Consider the following 19825-nt stretch of genomic DNA (forward strand, 5'->3'; position numbering starts at 1 on the left):
ATAGCCCAAGTTGCTTGAAGTCCAGTGTTAAGTTTCCACAGTCTGTGATGATTTGGGGTGCAATGTCATCTGCTGCTGTTGGTCCATTGTGTTTTATGAAAACCAACGTCACTGCACCCATTTACCGAGAAATTTTGGAGCACTTCATGCTTCCTTCTGCTGACCATGCACCTGTACTTTAGGGTTTTGTGTGTTACATTCTGTTCATGTTCATTGAATTATTTTAGGGACTTGTGTCTCTATGAGTACTGACCCTGTCACTTGGTATATAATAAAATTATTTCACTTTTTAAGTTGTAAAATATACAGGAACCAACATGTCATCCTGTAATACCGGAACAATACATTATAATTTTTTACAGTGTAATTTCAGAGGCAGAGCAAATTTCCTTGGAATAACATGCACCAATTAGCAGACAATCAGAACAAGAAGGTGTATTAAGAAAGTAAATAGTGTCCATTTTGGTTCATGTTGACTTCAAAGTTAAAGAAGGCCCCGGGAAATGGCCAACAGCTAGATAACCTGTGATCTGTTGAGCTTACACACGCCCTGATATCAACAGTTCATAAAAGCTGGACTCAGATCAGTGCAAGAGCACCGCGCTGAGTAAACACCCAGCTGACACCATTACATCACAGTGACAGAGTGTCACAGATTCCACGCTTTCACTTCTTGTGTGGCAGGCATTAAACAGCATTAACCCATAATCCTAAACTGCTACAGATGCAGACTTGAGCCGCTATTCATTCACAGCAGAGAACCTGCCCAAACCCCCCTTCCATTATCCCTCCCTCTCTCTCTCTCTCACCCCGTCCCTCCCCAACCGCCATCAGCAGGGCAGTAGCTTCAGCACAGTCATATTTAATCCACATCTCGGCGGACAACACAGGGATCTGCCGTCCTCTGTTGAGACTCTCTTTGCTGTCCCACTTGGGATAATTGTCTTAGATACCCTAATTCGACAGTCGCTCCCCTTAAATGCTCAAGAAAAGAAGCGTGGTTGACCTACATTGCTGTTGATCTGTGAATTATACATGATGTCAACATTTGATTATTTATTTCCTGTAGTATAAATCAAAAGACGAGCGCTTACGTTCGTAATTGTGCTGCCTCAAACATGGAAAGCCGAAGCGTTGTTAAGGTTTGACACGGCAGGAGTCACGCTATGACATCTCTGTTGTACATTAGCAAGCCAAAAAAGATACGGAAACTGTTAACATGCTACAAGATTTTTATGTACGACACACAAACAAATTATTAATTTAACAGGAGAGCCGACAAACTGAGAAAGGAAAACAGTGATTGTTCATTGTTATCATGATTTCGTACATGCTCAAACTTCCCCCAAAGGTCAGATTTGTGGTCTAATCAATTGCTAGTGCACCCAGTGACCTTGATGTTTTGAAATGACTCGATATTTTCCAGTTTCATTGTGACTATCGCCTTTGAAGTACAAGCTATCAAACAAGATAGCTAACTGCTATAGAGAGGTAACCCGTAAGCATCCATCAAATATCCATAATAAAGATAAAAAGGAACACTAAAAAGTTGAGGAACAAATGGAACACTGCCCATAATGGGTGTTCCATTTCTGAGGAAATCCACAGTGCTTTCTGTGTGGGCCTTATCAATGTTTCTTCTCTCTGTGAAGTAAACATTTGAAGTAACTAGCAAGAACTCAAGGAACCTTTGAATTCAATGGCTGCTAGTGCTACCCAAGCCAAAGATTTCAAACAGAATGCTGAGCATAAGGGAGAACTTCTCAGTCCAGAATACTTTTCCCACTCCGAGTCGCTCCTTCGGTATGACCCTCTGTTCTCGTTCTAAGAATGGATACTTCTTGTTTTCAAAGGAGCGTGTCCAATACTCCTGGCACCAGCCGGGCCTTCTGTGAATGTGCTTGCACAAACCAGTTATGATCATGGGTACACAAAGATGGCATGTGTCATATTTCTAACTTTGGAAGTTGAGAGTTTCATCAACTTTCATCATCACTTTCAGTTTGTTTTGCTCTGTGCTGTGGAAAGTGTTTATCTTCTTGAGTTCCCTTCTCTCCTGCCTCTGTCTCTCTCTCTCTCTCTCTTTCCGAGGAGCCCTGTTTGCTATCAGGCTCAGGAATGAATTTGGGAGGCTTATCGGAGCTCTTTTCCCAGCTGAGGCAGAGAGGATGTGTTAAGGCGTCTGCCTCCTGACAGGAAAGAGGAGCTATCTCTCCTGATAAGGCCATGGCTGACTTGAGAATTGTAACAAAGCAGACAGCATGGATGCAGGTGGGTACACGTCAGCATACGTGCATAAGCCCGCAGCCAACAATCCCAGACAGATAAAAGGAGGTTAAAAGCAATTATATTCCCACAACAAAGGAATTATTCCCACCAGTGCACCACTGAGAGGCTGGGGAAAGGTGTGATTTGAATCTGCACTGCTCTTGAATCAAGCAAACAAAAAAGAAAATTAGAAAGAACGCCAATGCAACACTAAAAATGACAACTTCAGAGTAAATGACAAAACCAAGGACTACAGCTTCCAGTCAACAGGGGGCAGTGTGCATATCCACAGTACATGAACCTTGGGTAACCCTTGTCTACCTGCCCATGACCTTTATTTCTTTCTTCTGAGGGACATAAAAAATGTCTCAGCATTTTCAATTGGTTTGGACCCCATTGACTTTCATTCTATATACAAAAACAGCTCTGCAGGGGAAAAAAATTTGTAACTTTGGAACGACGTAAGGACGAGAAAATGATTTTTGGCTGCACCGCCCTTTAAAAATGTAATTATTATTACATTGTCAGTTAACAGACACTTGTCAATCAAAAGGATTCACTGCATGGTAATTACACGGCCAGTGACCATTCCAATAAACAAGAAAAGTAAGCAATTATTCCAACACTGATAGGAAGTGGTTCTATCACACACAAATTACAGATTGTAAAAAAAAAAAAAAACTTGTTTAGCACATCATTCTTTTTGTCTAGCATGTCTGTAGTGGAATCTCAAGTACGGGTTTAGCAAACACAACATGTGGGGTTGTGGTTAAGGGAGGGAAATTAGCGGTTTGTAAAAGGCACAAAAGGCTTGCGTAAGCATACCGTGTCTCCTTTTAGACGCCGTGTAGAAAATCAGCATTAGCATTTTCAAGGTTTAACATACTGATTTGATGTTACCATACAATCAGCCTACAATTCACTGACAAACAAACAGAAGCACTACAGTCCATAGATTATTACTGTTATCGCTGAAATGGGCGGTCTTCGCATGCTGTGAAATATGGCATGCATGTGGCGGGAAGGATTATATACATGGAAGAATTATAGAGTTCTAGAGTAGTACCACAAAGAGCGAACCTCAAATGCGCTAGGAACCTGTTGTGCGTAAGCCGCTAATGTGTTCCGCGCAGAAGACAGATTGAGGCATTGAAGAATGGCTGTCCTATAGAAGTGTGTCATGAAGGCAATTCCATTAACATCTTAATAAAAGCATCCCGGGCCCAAGAGTGTCTGGAGGCTCTGACTAATGCTTTCAGTCAATGGCTTGGGATGAAAAAGTAACAGAGGGCCGCACAGTGCAGGAACTTCGTGGCAGCATTTTTCAGGGACCGTTACTCTTCCCAAAGGACCGGCCTCTGAGTTTTTATGCTCCCCATCATGGTCCACTTGCTCCATTCCCTTTGCCGTTTTCATTTACTGTCCTTCTTCCCATCTGCTGGATTGAAGATCTAAACAAAAGCTTTTGTTTTCCGCAAGCTGGCGGCGGCTACAGGGGGAGAAAAGGAGAAGGGGAGTGCTGGGTTTAACTGGAGAACTCTTGCCTCTTATGACAAGGCACACGGCAACATGTGTCTTGCTCTCTCGATCGCTCTCTCTCCCACTCCACACACACACAAAGTATTTTCTCTGACTCAAAGTCTCAAGAGGCAAAACTCCATCATGAAGACCAGATAAAACTTAACACAGACACGGCCCAAACATCCAAAAAGCCCCAGCCATCCCAAACCAAAGCATCTCACAAAATAACAACTTTCCATAAAACCACCCTCACCCCGTTACCCTCAAAAAGTTCTCTCTCCAAACAGCATGCATTATCGGCTCACTCATTGAAAGGCAGTTGAGGGTCTGAGTTTGTATTGGAGAGATGGGAGGCAATTGATTTTTGTTTCTGTGTTTTGAGTTGCTCATACGAAAACACTACTTCAGATAGTTGAAAGCAAAAATGGTCTCAACGAGCTACTAGTAGCAATACCAGTATTTCAGATGATCAAAGTGCAAAAAAAAACAGAGAACAACAAGTGCCTTAAGAATAGTTCACCCAAAAAATGAAAATTCTATCATCATTTATTCACCCTCATGTTGTTCCAATTCTGTGGAAAACAAAAGATGTTATTTCTGAATAATATCCCAGTGCTTGTATTGGCCATTAAATGAAAGTTAAGAGTCACCATTGTTTTACTCCCCACAGAAACAAAGTAATACAGGTTTGGAATGACTCAAAGATGAATCATTTTGGAGTGAAAACACCCCTTTTTGCTTAGGGAGAGTGCCATAGACAACAGATCTTTCAGAGAACATGTGTTCCCATTCTTTAAAAAATGTTGCATAAAACTGGCAGCGTTCTCAGAATCTCCGGCACCTGTGCGTGATTGACTCGTCCGATTCTCTTGCCCACACTCTGGAGCTGTAAATGCGTCAACACCCACAATTCTCTGTGACCAATCTGGACACTGGCACCTTCCAAGTGAGAGTCTGTCCACCAACTGTTCAAGGGTAATTAGCTGCAGCAGAAAACACAGGCCTAATTACAGTGTAGCCGAACGTCAGGTCACCGTATCAACCCCATGCATAATCCACCGATGCTGAAGACAAATTATCTCACCAGGTTGTTTACATCCTGATAAAAGATGTACGGAGATAGACAGAGAAGCCGGGCTGGTCTATTGGGTAGACCAGTGCACACCATTTTCTACGTATACTGAATCTGCATCCTGCTTCCAAATGTCAATGTCACAGGATAATTGTAATCGGCACTACATCTGGCTCCACTTTGTTCTCTTGGACACATTTACACGTACACCTAAAACACGCTTTAAGCAAGCAAGATGGGTCAAGAGTCATAGCAATCTTTGTTTTGACAGTTGGACAGTAGAGAGCCCTAGATAAACAGCCGAGCGGCAACGTTGCAAAAGAGAATGCAAGATCAATGCGTGAAAGCAAACAAACGTTGGATACACACACTAATACATGAGACTAGCATAGAGGAAGCAGATGAACTCTCTCGACAAGAGCCCATCCTGCAGGGCATAAGCATGTGAGAGTCTGTCTGTGTGCATGAGCGGTGGGGGGACAGTGGAATGGCTTGCATTGCAAACACAGCCCTCTGAATGCATTTGTACTGTTCACTCATTAAGAAATAGGTCAAGGATTCCGCCTGCATGCATCGCGACTTGTCAAAATCTCTTAAGCTAAACGGGGCAAGCCCGTATGCCACCATGAGAGAAGAAAAGAGGGGGTTCTCTAGAGGTGTAGTGCACGCTGGTGACACAGCATGCAACTAAAACGAGCACAGGCTTATGTATGACACACCAACCTCAAATGCCCCTCTGTCTCTGGTTAAACCACTCTAGAACCCTGGGTAGATTCAGACATTGTTGTTTGTTGCTGCAATGTATTTATCAATAGGTGGCACTACTGAGCTACATGGTCCTACTCGAAGGTTGCTGGGGGGTTTGTTTGCGACTATCCACCAAGCATTCATCCCAGCATTCAGTCAAAGCCAGAGACAGAGGAGGAGCTCTTCTGCAAACACTAGATGACTGGTGGACAATGGGAGAGATGAGTGATGAGATAGCACATACTTTAGGATCTTTACATTGCCGTTTTCAGAGCTGCAGAGTCTCCTCTGAACGGACTGATAAGGTAATCTCGCTGACCACAGAATCCGAGCCAAAAAGATACAAGCATGTATCCAAATTGGCCCCTAAACTAACACACTCGAGCATAGCATTTAACTGGGACAAGGAGGATAAGCACTCAGCATGGGTCTCTTGTGGCCACCCCATTCAGATTTGACCTTCCCTCAAACGTATACATCTATCTGAGAGCCAACGGCTATAGAGAGAGGAACAAACCCCCTTTAAGCACATAATACCCTCCAATTACCTTTCAGGAAACGCTTAATGCACCTGACTGAAATAATCAAATCAATAGCATGCGACCCTACATAAGAATGCTAGAGGCTTTTTGACAATCAGGATGAACATGCAAATCCAACTTAGGAAGCTCACGCTGTGAGGAAGGGAAAAGACGGCCCTTTATTCACTTTACGACTCCGATCAAACCGCATGGAGCTGGCGAGGTAAGTGAAATGAGGTAGCAGGTAAAGTTGATGGGTGTGCACGCAGTGGAGACTTGTCCTCTCGGCTTTGTGTAGTTAACCTTATTGATTAAAGAGCCTGTGATCTAGAGATGCTCTACAGCTTTCTCTGTCTCTCAGCACCTCATCAAAGAGAACAAACTACAAAGCCACATAGTGAGCAGAATGTAACGTACAAAATGTAATCATACTCTGCCATACATAGGGGAGACAAACCTACATAAGTGACATTTAATGCTTTCAGATGAGCAATGTTTAAACCATTGGCGTACGGGACGCTATGTGGGGGGCCCTTAATGGCAATTATAGAAAGGTTAAATATGCCAATAAAAACATTTTAAATCTGCATAGAGTTAGCATAAATGACACTAGAATCATAATCACAGGAAAAATGTATCAAAGCATTGCATGCCGGACCAAATACACAATGCATGCTAATTAACATGAAGGAGCAGCACTGAAAAAAATTTAAATGTAGTCTTTTTGAAAAAATGACTAAAATGGCAAAAGTAACATAACTTGTGCATGACATCACCACGGGAGCCCAAGGCTTGAGGAAAGCCACTTAAATGTGAAATATGAAGTGAGATGACTTTATGGGGTTACAACTGAATTGGCCAATCAGGCAGCCAAATATGCAGTCCCTGCTAAAGGGTCATAAAACAAAAGCAGAGTGAAGAGTGATTTACTTACATCAAATATAAAACACAGAAACGTTTTTACTAATACCATATAAATGCAGAACCATAGAAAATTAATATTCATCATCGTTCTCTTTGCAGGTGTCTCATGACAACTTTTCAGGGCAAACAGACAAAAGTGTTATTTGATTACATTTAAAAGGTTATACGTCAAGATTTTTTTTTTTAGAAATTCAGCTTTTTAAAGCGGATTTTCTGCCTAATATTTTGGTATAGTTATCCAACAGTCAGCTCTATGAAAGATCTTTTAAACAAAACACGTTTGTTTGATATATACATGTATAAAGTGTTGATAATGACCGTTCTTATGTTTAGTCGACGTACCGTCCGATACTGATCTTAAAGGAACGCGCTCGAGCAGCCTACTGTTGCTATGGTTACATCCTCTGGCGAACGCAATTTCTGTGAGCGTCTATTTAACGCACTGACGAACTTGTAACCTAACTTTTGGGGTTAGTAAAAGGTTAGTTGCAAACGCAGTCGAAACATAGAAAAATACAAACTTTTAAGACTTCCTTAAAATAACTTTTGTTCTCCACTAGCAACGCGCTCTTTCAGTTCGTGAATGAACCGTTTTCACCCTGACGACACGCCGTCTCAGGTCAAACCGCTGTTTCGCTTCAAGACGGAGATAAAAACGATGATGTGAAGAGGTCACGCTCGAGATGAATTCACCTCATCTTCCTCACTGAAAGCGCCGTTTGATTGTGTTAGACCGATTAATATCAGCCCTGTCCTTCATAGCAGATGCCAGTGATTCTCATGTAAATGCTGGCCGCTTTTCTACTTAGATACATTTATTTTCTTTAGAGACGATGTCAGAGCCGTGTGTGAGGGGAAATGAAGATTTGTGAGTGCATCTGCAGTCCTAGTCCAGATGAACGGAGCCGAGTTTGAGGTAAAAGTGCTGAATTATGACCACTCGGCAACAGCCAGTTTCACATTCTGAACGTGTATCAATTTCTTTGACAGTCCCACAAAACTGAATATATGACGGGGTTAGTCGTCCACTGAAGTCAGAGTCTATTTAAACGGACAGTTAAGATTCAATAGACGAGAATTCAAGCAGATAAGATCGCAAGGAGAGCGCAAAGTGAAGAGCATGAGGCATTAACTTTAAATTAGCGTAAATTAAATCGATGAAATAAGGTTAATGGATTATGAACACGCGTATACAGGAGGAAGATTCATGACCAGCATTCTTATTTGCATGTTTTCTTGCTCGCACGAGAGTAATTTACAAACATTTTAATTTCATTTCCTACTCTGATCTCTTATCTTGTGTGGGGAAAATACAAGGAACGCAAAATCAAAATTCTGTCAAACTAATATAGATGCACAATCATTAGACTACCGCTTACGGCTTGCCTATTAGCCTACATAAAAAAAGTTGAAACGTGACATTGAGTATCAGGTTATCCTGTTTCTAAAGTGAATACGATGTTTGGACTGGTCAGCATCAGCAGCAGCAGATATTTCTACATTACGCAAAACCACCTATTTCAATCCCATTATCCTAATCAAACTGCTCGTAAAGCACAACTTCTTTGCGATTCATTAGCAATTTCATCCCGATAACATGAATGGTCTGATTTCTCAATGCTTTGCTCTAGCACACCGCACGGAACACATTAGTATTCGTGGCCACATCTCGCACTTAAAGCATCTCAGGGCTGAAATGAATTCATGAAGCACGTTTGTCCACTCACCTACGATCCAGAAGAAAGCTGAGAATGGTATCTAATGTTCAGTTTAAAGATGTCTCGGCGTTCAGCTCAGTTTTGACAGATAGATCCACATCCGAACGAACGCCGAAGCCTCAAAGGTAGCACCTTCAAAAAAACAATTTTCACAATTCCTCGAAGATTTCTTGCATGCAAGAAGACGATGAATGAACGGTCGCCGCGCGGCTTCAGGTAACTTATCTATGCAGCAAAATTCAACGCTTCGTCTGTCGATGCCGGAGGATGGTCATTCACAAGCGCATATGCCAAGTGCACGGCACATTTCCCCGGTCCTCTGATACTGACAGCGGCTTGACATCACGCCTTTTCATCAGCAGCTCTCCGTTAGACCGTCATGCACGCGCTCATTGCTCTTCTGTGAAGGTTTTACGCGAGACTGGCACAGACATCGAAGCCCAGCAGCGTTACAGTAGCAGCGCGTTTAAACCCAGCCCCCTGTGCTAGCACTCACCTACGGCCGGCTCTATTTGCATGTCGCATGTTTTAACTGTTTCATGCACTCAACGATGGTCATTTTACAAATGCACGACTTTTGTAGGCTACATTTGAATATTTAGGTTTAGAATAATTAAATAACATTGCAACCGTGCTCCCTGAATAGCGCAATGCATGTCTCAAGAGTCTGTGTAGACAATATCTGTCTAGCTGCAACTGCACTAATGAGATTAATTATTGAATAAAAAAAGTTGTTCATGATAAACATTTGCATTTGTGTGCAATCACTTTTTGTAGCTACAGCAAAAATAGCGCAAATGTCAGAGAAGAATTCTGTGGCTCAATTACTTGAGCCATACAGATGACATACAGATAGATTTTCCTAATAAAGCATTAAAGCATGTTCAAAAACAACATGGATAAAAAATCTTAGGATAAGATTTTTTTTGAAGTTCTTGTGATTAGCTATGACCTTTCTATGCAAATAAATAGCTTCTTTTTTTTTGCTCCCTCACAAAATGTAAAATCCATTTACAAGTAAATCTGTTTTTATTGTCCCTTATTTTACAACCAACTGCAAGTGTGAGGGAAGTGCTAGTCCAGTAGTAATTTTGCTAGACAGTGCCATCTTTGGACAGAAGTATGCAATTACCTCATCTAAACCTAATCAACAGAGACTTTGTAGCCTTTCAAACAGGGTATAATTTAATTTTATTGGAACAATTATGGGTCCACAAAATATTATTACCTTTCAAAGTAATGAAAAAATTATGCTGAGTATTAAATAAACAATTATTTAAAAATGTAAGATTACACAATATTGTATTGCTTATGTATTAAATCTCTTAATGAATCTTAAAGTAAACAGTCAGAATCTGCATTTTTCTTCCTAGAATAAAAAAAGAGGAGTTTAACATTATATAAACTTACACACAACTTTCTCCATCTTTGAAAAAAAAAAACTGTGATAGGTACAGTAATAATCTTTAGTATGGCCTTTTGCAGTTTTGCACAAAAAAGTATATTGCCATGCTGAATTTTACATGGATGTTTGTTTAGTCACAATGATCATGCTTGTCCTTTATTTTGTGGATTATTTTTGTTAAAAAATAATTTCAACAGAATGCTATAATTAAAAATATATTTCTAAGTAAAAGAACTGCATAGTCACAAATCACTGTTAGCTATTCCTGTCTGTGCTGATGCTCATTTCAGATACAGTGTGAATGAGGAGAACATTTCATTCAGATAGGCACTCTATGAGCCAAATTTTGCTTCATAATGATCAGTGCTGCTACTTTCCATAAAGAAACCTGCATCTATATATAATCACAAGAGTTTTCCTTCAGCATTTCCTTACAGAGGACTTTCCTTACTTGTGTTTCATCGAATATGAAATATTTTCCAGCATCACAGAGCCATATAAACCCGACAAATGATATTTGGCTGTCATAGAGGATTAGTGGGCCATTAATAGCCTCTTTCTACCGTAAACGAGATATTGCATCATCAATTCCTTTTTACAGGCTACATCAATCTTTTCCTCATTCTTTTTAGTTTATGGAGGGAAAAAATATTCTCAGACCTGACAGCAGGGAAAGTTGCTGGAGGTAATAGAATAACCACAGCGAGACGCTGCAGAATTTTGTCACATCTCCCAGCTGCACATCTGTCGCCGAATCTTTTAAAGTGGCATTCTACAATCGATAGTTTGATCGGGCAGCTCAAACAGAAATGGATTACACATTGGCCTGTCTTCTGCATCTTTGTACTTAAAAGGGGACATTGCGGGAGCACTTATTCCATGATCCATCAATAATTTAGAGTGGGAAAAAACCGGTGGCAGCCATCAAAAGTATTGCAAAACTGCCAGAGGAGAAGAGAGCATCTACCAAGTCTTGTGTAAGTATAGCCTACTAAAACCTGTGTGTACTCTTAAGAGAAGCAGGGTCAATATCTGGAGGGCGTCCATATTGAAGTTCCACTACACTTACTCTCAAATGCATCTTAGTCATCCACTGGTAATCAAATATAGGTTTTTTTCAATACATTATTCACTGTTCTGTTGAGAATAAGTAGTATGTTTAAATAAAAGGGAATTGGACTTGAATTGCAAAGATAAAGCTCAATTCAGTTAGGCTGAGCTGAACTCTCATCTGCATAAAATGAGAAAAACATTGTTTTATCTGTATGCCATTAGTGGTGCCAAAAAGTTCTGTAGAAACTTTACTATACAAATCTTTTATTTATCAATGCATTTATCTGTCGGAGCCATTGTTTAGTGGTTAGTGCACAATATCTCTCTCTCTCTCTTGGCATAATTATATGGATTCTCTCAACTAATGACAAATAAATAAATAATTGGGTCTGTAAACATGGTATTTAAACACGCACCAGTATCAGGCCAGATTCTCTCACATTCCTGAGGCTGCAATTACTCAAGCTCAAGCCGATGAAAAGGAAACATTTGACTTTAGTCATTTGAAGTCAGCAGTGACAGATGTGTGGAATGGAGACTGCAGCTGTGTACCGGAGAACACATGTCCCGTGTTAAAACCACTGCGCCGCTTGACTCAAGGTTGAGCTCAAGTGCCAGCCTTGGAACGAATGCTATAATTGGTACAATCCATGAAACATTATCCCTGTCTGACCTTGGCCATGGACGTACAATCTGAGCCTAATTACTGATGATTGCTGGACTCCGAGGGGCAGTGAACGCGCCCAAACTGGGTCCAACTTCCAGATGGTGAAAAAGTTAAATGGATCTGAAATATTACAGAAGACTCACTTCAGATATGTCAATTATGTTGATCATTAGGGTAATGACAAGTGGAAGCAATTCAAAACAGATCAATACTTATTAATATCAGTCATTTCTCATTTCATCTGCTGTGTAACAAAATCATCTGATCATAAAAAAACATATACATTTCAAGATTCTCACTAAATGCAAATATTTACTACATAGACATTACCTTAAAAGTTCAGGGTCAGTAATTTTTTATTTAAATTTTTTTAAGAAATTATTTTATTTCACATGAATGCATTAAATTGATCAAATGTGACAGTACAGACAACTGTAATGTTGCCAAAGATTTCTATTTCAAATAAATGCTGTTTAAATGAACTTTCCATTCATCAAAGAATCTGGAAAAAAATCTAGTTTTTTAAAGCAGCACAAGTGTTTTCAATTTTGATAAAAAAGAAAAATGTTTCTTAAGCACCAAAGCATTATATTAGAATAATTTCTGAATGATCATGTGGCACTGAAGACTGAAAATTAAATTTTTGCCATCACAGAAATAAACTACATTTTAAAAATGCATTAAGATAGAACAGTTATTTTAAATTCTAATAATATTTCTCAATAATTGATCATATAAACGCAGCCAATGAGATGAAAAAAAATGAAAGATGAAAAAAAAAAAATTCTTCCAAAAAAATTACAAAATAAATATATATTCAAGCTAAAATATTTAACATGTATATTTAAATAGTAGACAATATACATTTTTGAAATTAAAATACACAATTAAATTATCCTATAATCAATACCTTCAATTTAGAAATGTCAATATCAATAACCAATATGGTACAAAAATATTGTGCCTCTTCAGTATTATATTACATCAAGGATAATGACTTAAGGTTAAAAAAAATAAAATTATGTGCAACAAATTTACACAAAAGCTCTATTTCTCATTGTGCGTTTCTATACTGATGGATGGTGTTTCCTGCTCTTGATGTTGGTATCTAAATGCTGCTCCTCTACAGCAACGTCCACCGAACCCTCCTTCTATCCTCCCTCTCCTCTTTATCCTCTCTGGCCATTTAATCCTATGCGTTGGATGTAAATCGATTAGCCCATAACTCACACACACCTCTCCCGTCAAGGATCTCCATTAAACCCCTGGGATTCTGCCACATGTGTTTGATTTTGTATATGTACGGGCACACAGCGTCACGCTAGCTGCCTGGCTCGACATGCTCAGCGCCACACAGAACAGGCAAACAAAAGTGTGAGTCATTGCTCACTCTGGTGACAGCTTTCCACTGCCTTGATGTGCCGCCGCGTCTCGTCAGCCGTCCGCCGTCCGCCGAGGAGAAAGCTGACAGACAGCGCCCAAAATTAGCCTCCCTCCACCTTAATGTCAGTCTGTGCAATGTTTGCAATCCAAATGCATTTTCAGGCCAAGGTGAAGAAACTAATTGCAGGAATTAAGACGCCGTAAAGCGACTATTGTAATGTTTATCCGTCAAGAGTGGATGTGACAAGACAAGAGCATGGGTTTTGGGGGTTAAACAACTGCATTGTATTAAGGGAAGGTGCGATTCCATGCCATGTGCTGAGCCGATTTCGATTTGTCGGGTGATCAGCTCAGTGGGCCAGTCAGACGCAAGGGCGAGTGGGAAGTGTGCTTAGAAAAATGCAGGGCGATGGCCCGCTGCAAGCCCACTGCTCATCTGTTTGCGGATCAAAGTGCTCACATGCCGTAATTTTGTAGCGAGCTGAAAGGTTTCAAAGCGGCTCTAGCTTTGACACTCCATGGCGTCTCGTCTCCCCCTTCTCTTGAGGCATCTGAAAGCGTCACAAGGGCAAGCGTGACTCCGTCGGCTCAGCGGGAGACCCATTCCTCCTCTCAGCTCAGCCATGGCACTAAGCTCAAACAACACACACCAGCCATAACAACAGCTGATTCTTATACACACATAGAGCACTTTAGAACATTGGCTCAATCTGTGATTATGACTGTGTGCTATTGATGTGAAAAGTAGTGCTGAGTTTCTGGCCTCTTTTGGAGTAAACACGCTCATACTCGGTCGACACACTTCAGGAGATACTGAGCATTTTCATCTGCATGACATAACAGACGGTTCAACTACAACTCTCATGGGTTTAAGAAATTCTTAGACAAAATGAAGCAGTAAGCCACGAGAGTGTGTGAAGCTCAGAGTTTAAACCTCTAAAACCTCTGTAATATCGTATGGTAAAATCACTGTAATGCACATTCAATTTACTTATTGCTTTAATACAAAAGTGCCAGCAGCACTGTGGTGTTTAATTTACAGTGAAATTAATATGAATTAAGCATAAACCAACTAATTAAGCATCCGCCAACTAATATTGTTCAACATCCCAAATGGCAAAATAGCAGCATGGTGCATTAATATAGAATGTGGCATCAGTGTATGTTTAAATAGTAATTTTACACCAGTTTCAAACACAGCTTTTCCAATGAGAATGAATTAGAACCAGAGCAATTAGGCTTAATAAAATAGTTACAACAATATGTTTCAAAAGTTTGCAGTAATTAAGATTTTTTAAAAAAGAACGTAACACTTATATTCAGCAAGGATGCATCAAACTGATAAAAACGCTACAAAAAATGTCTTCATTGATATGAAATTGATAATAAGAAAAGTTTCTTCAGCACCATTTTAGCATTTTAGAGCATAAGAGACACCAAACTTTTGAACTGTAGTTTTTGTATAACTTAAACGGAATAGTTCACCTCAAAATAAAAAAAAATAAAAAAAAATCAATCAACATGGATTCAGCTTATGTTGTCCAAACTCATACAACTTCATTTATTTTGTTCATGCTCAAATATTTAAGCTTGGCTCATTAAGACTAGTCATTCAGGAACCAATGGCCTTCACTGTAATTTATTTGAGATTTAAGAGCTTCAGTGACTTTCGGTCTGATCCTTACACATAGCTATTCTGAAGACACATAGTCATATAGACTACTTTTATAGTGACTGTTTCGTCATTTTTTCCTTCACACTCAAAACAGTGATTAAAACAGTCTTTGTTGCACTGTGCAAATTTCTTCAGATTTTCTCGTTTTGTGTTCTATGGAAGAAATAAAGTCATGCAGGTTTGGAACGACATGAGAGTAAATGACAGAATTTTTCATTTTGGGGTGAACTATCCCTTCATAAATCAGGATTTTATTTAATTCTGTATGTCATTGTGTCTGGGTGGTATTGGGTTTCTCGATTACACTGTCTCTTTTGACAGAGAAGGCAACTGCCATTTCCTAACACATGCACGCACAAGACTATGATCCGTGTGTGTGGCAAAGTGGCTGGGACAGAACCTCTGCTCACTGAATGGATCATCTTTGTGTAGCGACAGTTGTTTTTTGTGGTAGCATGGATGCACGGACACACACAGGCCTGTCAGAGCAGTCAGTGGCTGCAGGGCTGACATACATTTACTACAAACCTCCCCACACAAACACACACAAGTGTTTGTCCCCCTCTAATGGCCCACTCAAGGAGGAAGCCTGTGGGTAGCTTCATTATATACTACACTAACAACTAGCTTTCTGTTAGTCTTGTCAGTCTGTACAGGTAGAGAGAAAGAATGGGTCTATCTAAGCAATACCTAAAGACACCATGAGTTCTCCATTTGTTAAAAAGTATGTTGGAACCTGAATTAAAAGGAATAATTCACACAGAAATTTAAATAGTTCATTCTCATGTTGGTCTAAATTGTATGACGTTCTTTCTTTAACACAAAAGACTATATTTTAAACAATGAGCTGCATGAACAACATATCAAGCAGTGTTTAGGGCTGTCAAGCTTCGAAAATAATTATTTATTTATTTATTTATTTAATCAATTGATACTAAATATTTGTGCATGCTTATTTATGCACTTAGATTATCTTTGCTGTTATGCACCACACACTTATGGTTAATCTTTAAAACACTAAAAAATTAACATTGTTAAACAAATCTCTTTAAAAAAACTGCACATTATGTTTTGATGCACATGATGTTTATATATATACACACACACACACACACACACACAATAATGTAGAATTTTTAATTTGACAATTAAAAGTGGGTTTGGGTTTTTAAAGTGCAGAGCATTCAATAAGTTGTATAGTCTGAAGGTCCTATATGACACATCTACATTTCTTAATCCATGTTATTTATTTATTTTGGAAACAAGCATTTCCATTTCCAACAACTGAACAATAAACACAAGGACAATCCACCAACAATAAAATCTACTGAATCGATTATACTTCTATATCTTACAAACTTATTTTCATTTCCATTAAGTAAAATACTGCGTTCGCCCTGAGTCTGAGAATAAAAGTCTTTATTCTATTAAAAACCCATAAATGTAAATTCTGCAATCGTTTAATCACCCTCATTTCCTTCTAAACCTGCATTCCTGACTTTCTTCTAAGGAAAACAAAAGAAGATACAGGTATTTTGAAGAAAGCTGGAAACTAAAAAACATTAGAGCCCATTGATTTCTATTGCATGGACAAAAAAAATACATTTCTTGAAATATGTTTTCATAGTCAGTCATACAAGTTTAGAACTACATCTGTAAATTATGACAGAATTTAGGTGAACTGTGCCTTTAAGAGGTGGGAGGAGTTTGAGCTTCATAGACCCTGGTTACTTCTGCTAGAAAAGAGCACCTTGAACATTCTTCAGAATTTCCCCGCCTGTATCAATAAAAGAAAGTCACATGTATTTGCAATAACATGACAGTGAGTAACAGCATGACAGAATGTGTATGTCAACTCTTCCTTTAAGTGGATATTTAGCATTGATCAATGTGTTTTGAAGAAACACTTACGTCTACTCAGTCTCCATTCTGCAACTGTCAGGGGCTTGTCTGAACCGTTCACCTCCGCTTCATCATTTCTGAGCCTCTAACTTGTTTCCATGGCTAAATCACCTTTCTCTACCCATCTGATCAGGAATGAAAGACCCTAACGCTCAACAGAGAACAAACATCATGAAAATTCTTCGATGTGATGCCCTCTGGAGACCTTCAGTTACTTCTTCAGAAAACAAAATGCAGTTCTCCGTCTCTGTTGTGTTCTCACAAACACAAGAGTCTGTAATTGCCAGCAGGGTGTGAGTTCATGCGCCCCTTTGTGTGTGTACGTCGTGATACATATCGCGCTGAAGTGTTTATTATTGTTTTTGCCCTTGCTTGAAGGCGTCTGACTGACAGGGGGTGGAGGGAACTCGCAGCAGCGCCGCATTCTCGCACATCCATGGCGTGGGAGAGAGTGGCGGGCCTCGTCAGCTAGCGGTGCTAGCAGAAACAACGACGACAACAGAGAGACTGAACCACACAGATGGCCGAGGCTTCAACACAGCGCTGCCATCCGTATCACATAAACATCATCCACACTCCTACCAGAGAAGATCATGATGGAAAAAACAATTAAGAACGCCACTTTCGCAGCAGAGTCACTTACACATTTCAGCCTTTGCGATGACTCATTTTCACAAAAGATTCCTAGGGTTCCAGACAAAAATGAAACATTTAGGAGTCAAATTACTTTTTTACTTGACAAATTAGAGAATTAACTCAACTGTTCAGAAGTACTATAGTTCATCAAGTACATAGTTTATTACTTTAGCTTTTAATAAGTACCAGTAGTCAAACAAACAACTCAGTAAATAGACTAATATATGTATATCACGAACATTAAAGGGGTCCTATTATGCTCTTTTACAATGTCTTGATTTTGTTTTGGGGGTGTACTAGAACATGCTCTCATGCTTGGTGGTTCGAAAAACGCATTATTTTTTACATAATTTACATTATTACAATACCTTTCTCCCCATCCTGGCACAAACGGCTCGATTAGTTCTGGGTTTGATGAAGGCCCGCCTTCCGAAAAACTAAATGTGATGTGATTGGTTAGCTGTCCCAGTGCGTTGTGATTGACGAACAGCTTATGCCGAGTTCACACTGCACGATTTTCAAACTCGTCGGATCGCCGTTGTTTTCACACTGCGTGACTATCTGGGGTCGCATTCAGTTGCTGCTGTGTTCACATTGCATGATGGATCGGCGACAAGGGGTTTCACATTGCATGACTTCACAATAGGAAGAATCGCCGACAGCTCTGTCTGGTCCGCAAACTACGTTTCACAACAAAACACACGGGAGAAGTGATAAGGTGTGTTTTTCAGTCAGAACTCATTTCACACAGCGTGATTGTGATTCGCCGACAACTCCAGATATTTAGCATGCCAAATATCGCCGACAAATGCCCGAAATCGGAGGCAAATCGGTGCTCGTTCACGTGAGTGACAATCACACAGTGTGAATTATCAATCCAGTTTAGTTAAGGATGGCATCAATATTGCCATATCAATTTGAGCCGGATTCAGACCCAGAGAATATTGAACAAGAGGATCGCACAGAACCTTTGCACGCACGGATATTGCAAGACATCTTAGAGTGGGAAGGGAATTTTTTTTTTTGGCTAAATCACGTTTTAGATAGGATGTCAACAACCGCTTAAAAATAACTGCATTCACTATGTACAGATAAGTGCATATGTATTATTTTTATTGTTATTTAATTCTAACATTATAACATGAATTGCAGTGAAACTGTTATACAGTTGAATTTATTTATACCATATTCCAGTTTTTCTCAGGCGGCATATACTGTATATGCAAACTCATTCTCAGCTAGCAGGAGGCGCTGTTGGAGTGGTAGAGATCAAGGTTTCCCCGGTAACGGCTGTACACAAAGCAGCGCTCCGCTAAAAAAAAACACTGCTTTATCAGACATTACGTGCAAGATTAAATGAAAATGGCATCCGATTTTCTGAAGACTTCTGAAGATTTTCCTTCAGAAATACAGTGATATAAAAACACCCGCACTCAATGTATGGGAAACACTGTAGTCTCATAATTGAAGTGTAAATTCTGCAGATTAGATTATTGTCCAGTATTGTACTGTCAGCAATTTATTATAGAAACGTTTTCATAATTATAACATACATATTTACATACATAATTATTCAGGTGCATGTGTAACAACTTGCGAAAACTTGAGGCTACAGCAGCACTTCTTCGTCGTCTTCGTCTTGTCTGATGCACTCAACCAAGTGTTCTAACCACGACCTCGCCCCTCCCCACTAGGGCTGTCAAAATGGCTGAAAAACTAAATTTGAATTTTGTACTTAAAAATTATATTCAAATTTAAAAAGCATAAATTCAGTTAGGGAGAAGAAAAGCTTTTGGCTTCTCTTCTGAGGCCACAAGAGGGCGCATCGAGCAAAATATTATTAATGCACATTTATTCAGTAAGATAACATGACTATCTGTGAAAAAATAGTGCACAATGTTTAAAATAATGTTTATAAACCATATATAATTAAGTTGCTTAAACAACTATAAACAAAGCAGCATCATGTATGTATGCATAGTTTAATACAAAGGGCGGAAAGCCAATCACACAGAGTACATTTTTCATTTAAAAACGATGCAGCGGGATGGAGAAAAAAAACGGCATAAAGTCTCGATATATGTTTTTTTTTTTTTAAAGTTAAACTTACAATAATTTTACATGGCTTTCTAAACATGCGGCTCTTTTGTGCGAGACGCGAGGGCAACGGTAGATGTCCCTCTAGAAAATGCATGAAATACGCGTAATCTTTGCATATGAAGTGGCATTTAGATGCATTTACACATGTTAATGCAGGTCAGAGGGACATGGAATACATGGAATGCCAGTTACAAATGCATAAATAATGTTTTGATATTTAAAACATGAAATGT

General features: G+C 39.5%; 1 protein-coding gene across 1 annotated transcript in view; it reads right to left on the reverse strand.

Annotated features, from left to right (window-relative positions):
• The window catches only part of plxna2 (plexin A2), a 219066-nt gene extending 209874 nt beyond the window's left edge, over positions 1 to 9192 (reverse strand). Inside the window, exon 1 of the mRNA XM_016464872.1 lies at positions 8781 to 9192. The gene's annotated coding sequence lies outside the window, so the exon portion shown is untranslated. The remainder of the gene's footprint in view (positions 1 to 8780) is intronic.
• Positions 9193 to 19825: the final 10633 nt, after the last annotated feature.

Source organism: Sinocyclocheilus anshuiensis, unplaced genomic scaffold (genome assembly GCF_001515605.1).
Source record: "Sinocyclocheilus anshuiensis isolate Anshui unplaced genomic scaffold, SAMN03320099.WGS_v1.1 scaffold1089, whole genome shotgun sequence".
Classification (NCBI taxonomy): Eukaryota; Metazoa; Chordata; class Actinopteri; order Cypriniformes; family Cyprinidae; genus Sinocyclocheilus; species Sinocyclocheilus anshuiensis.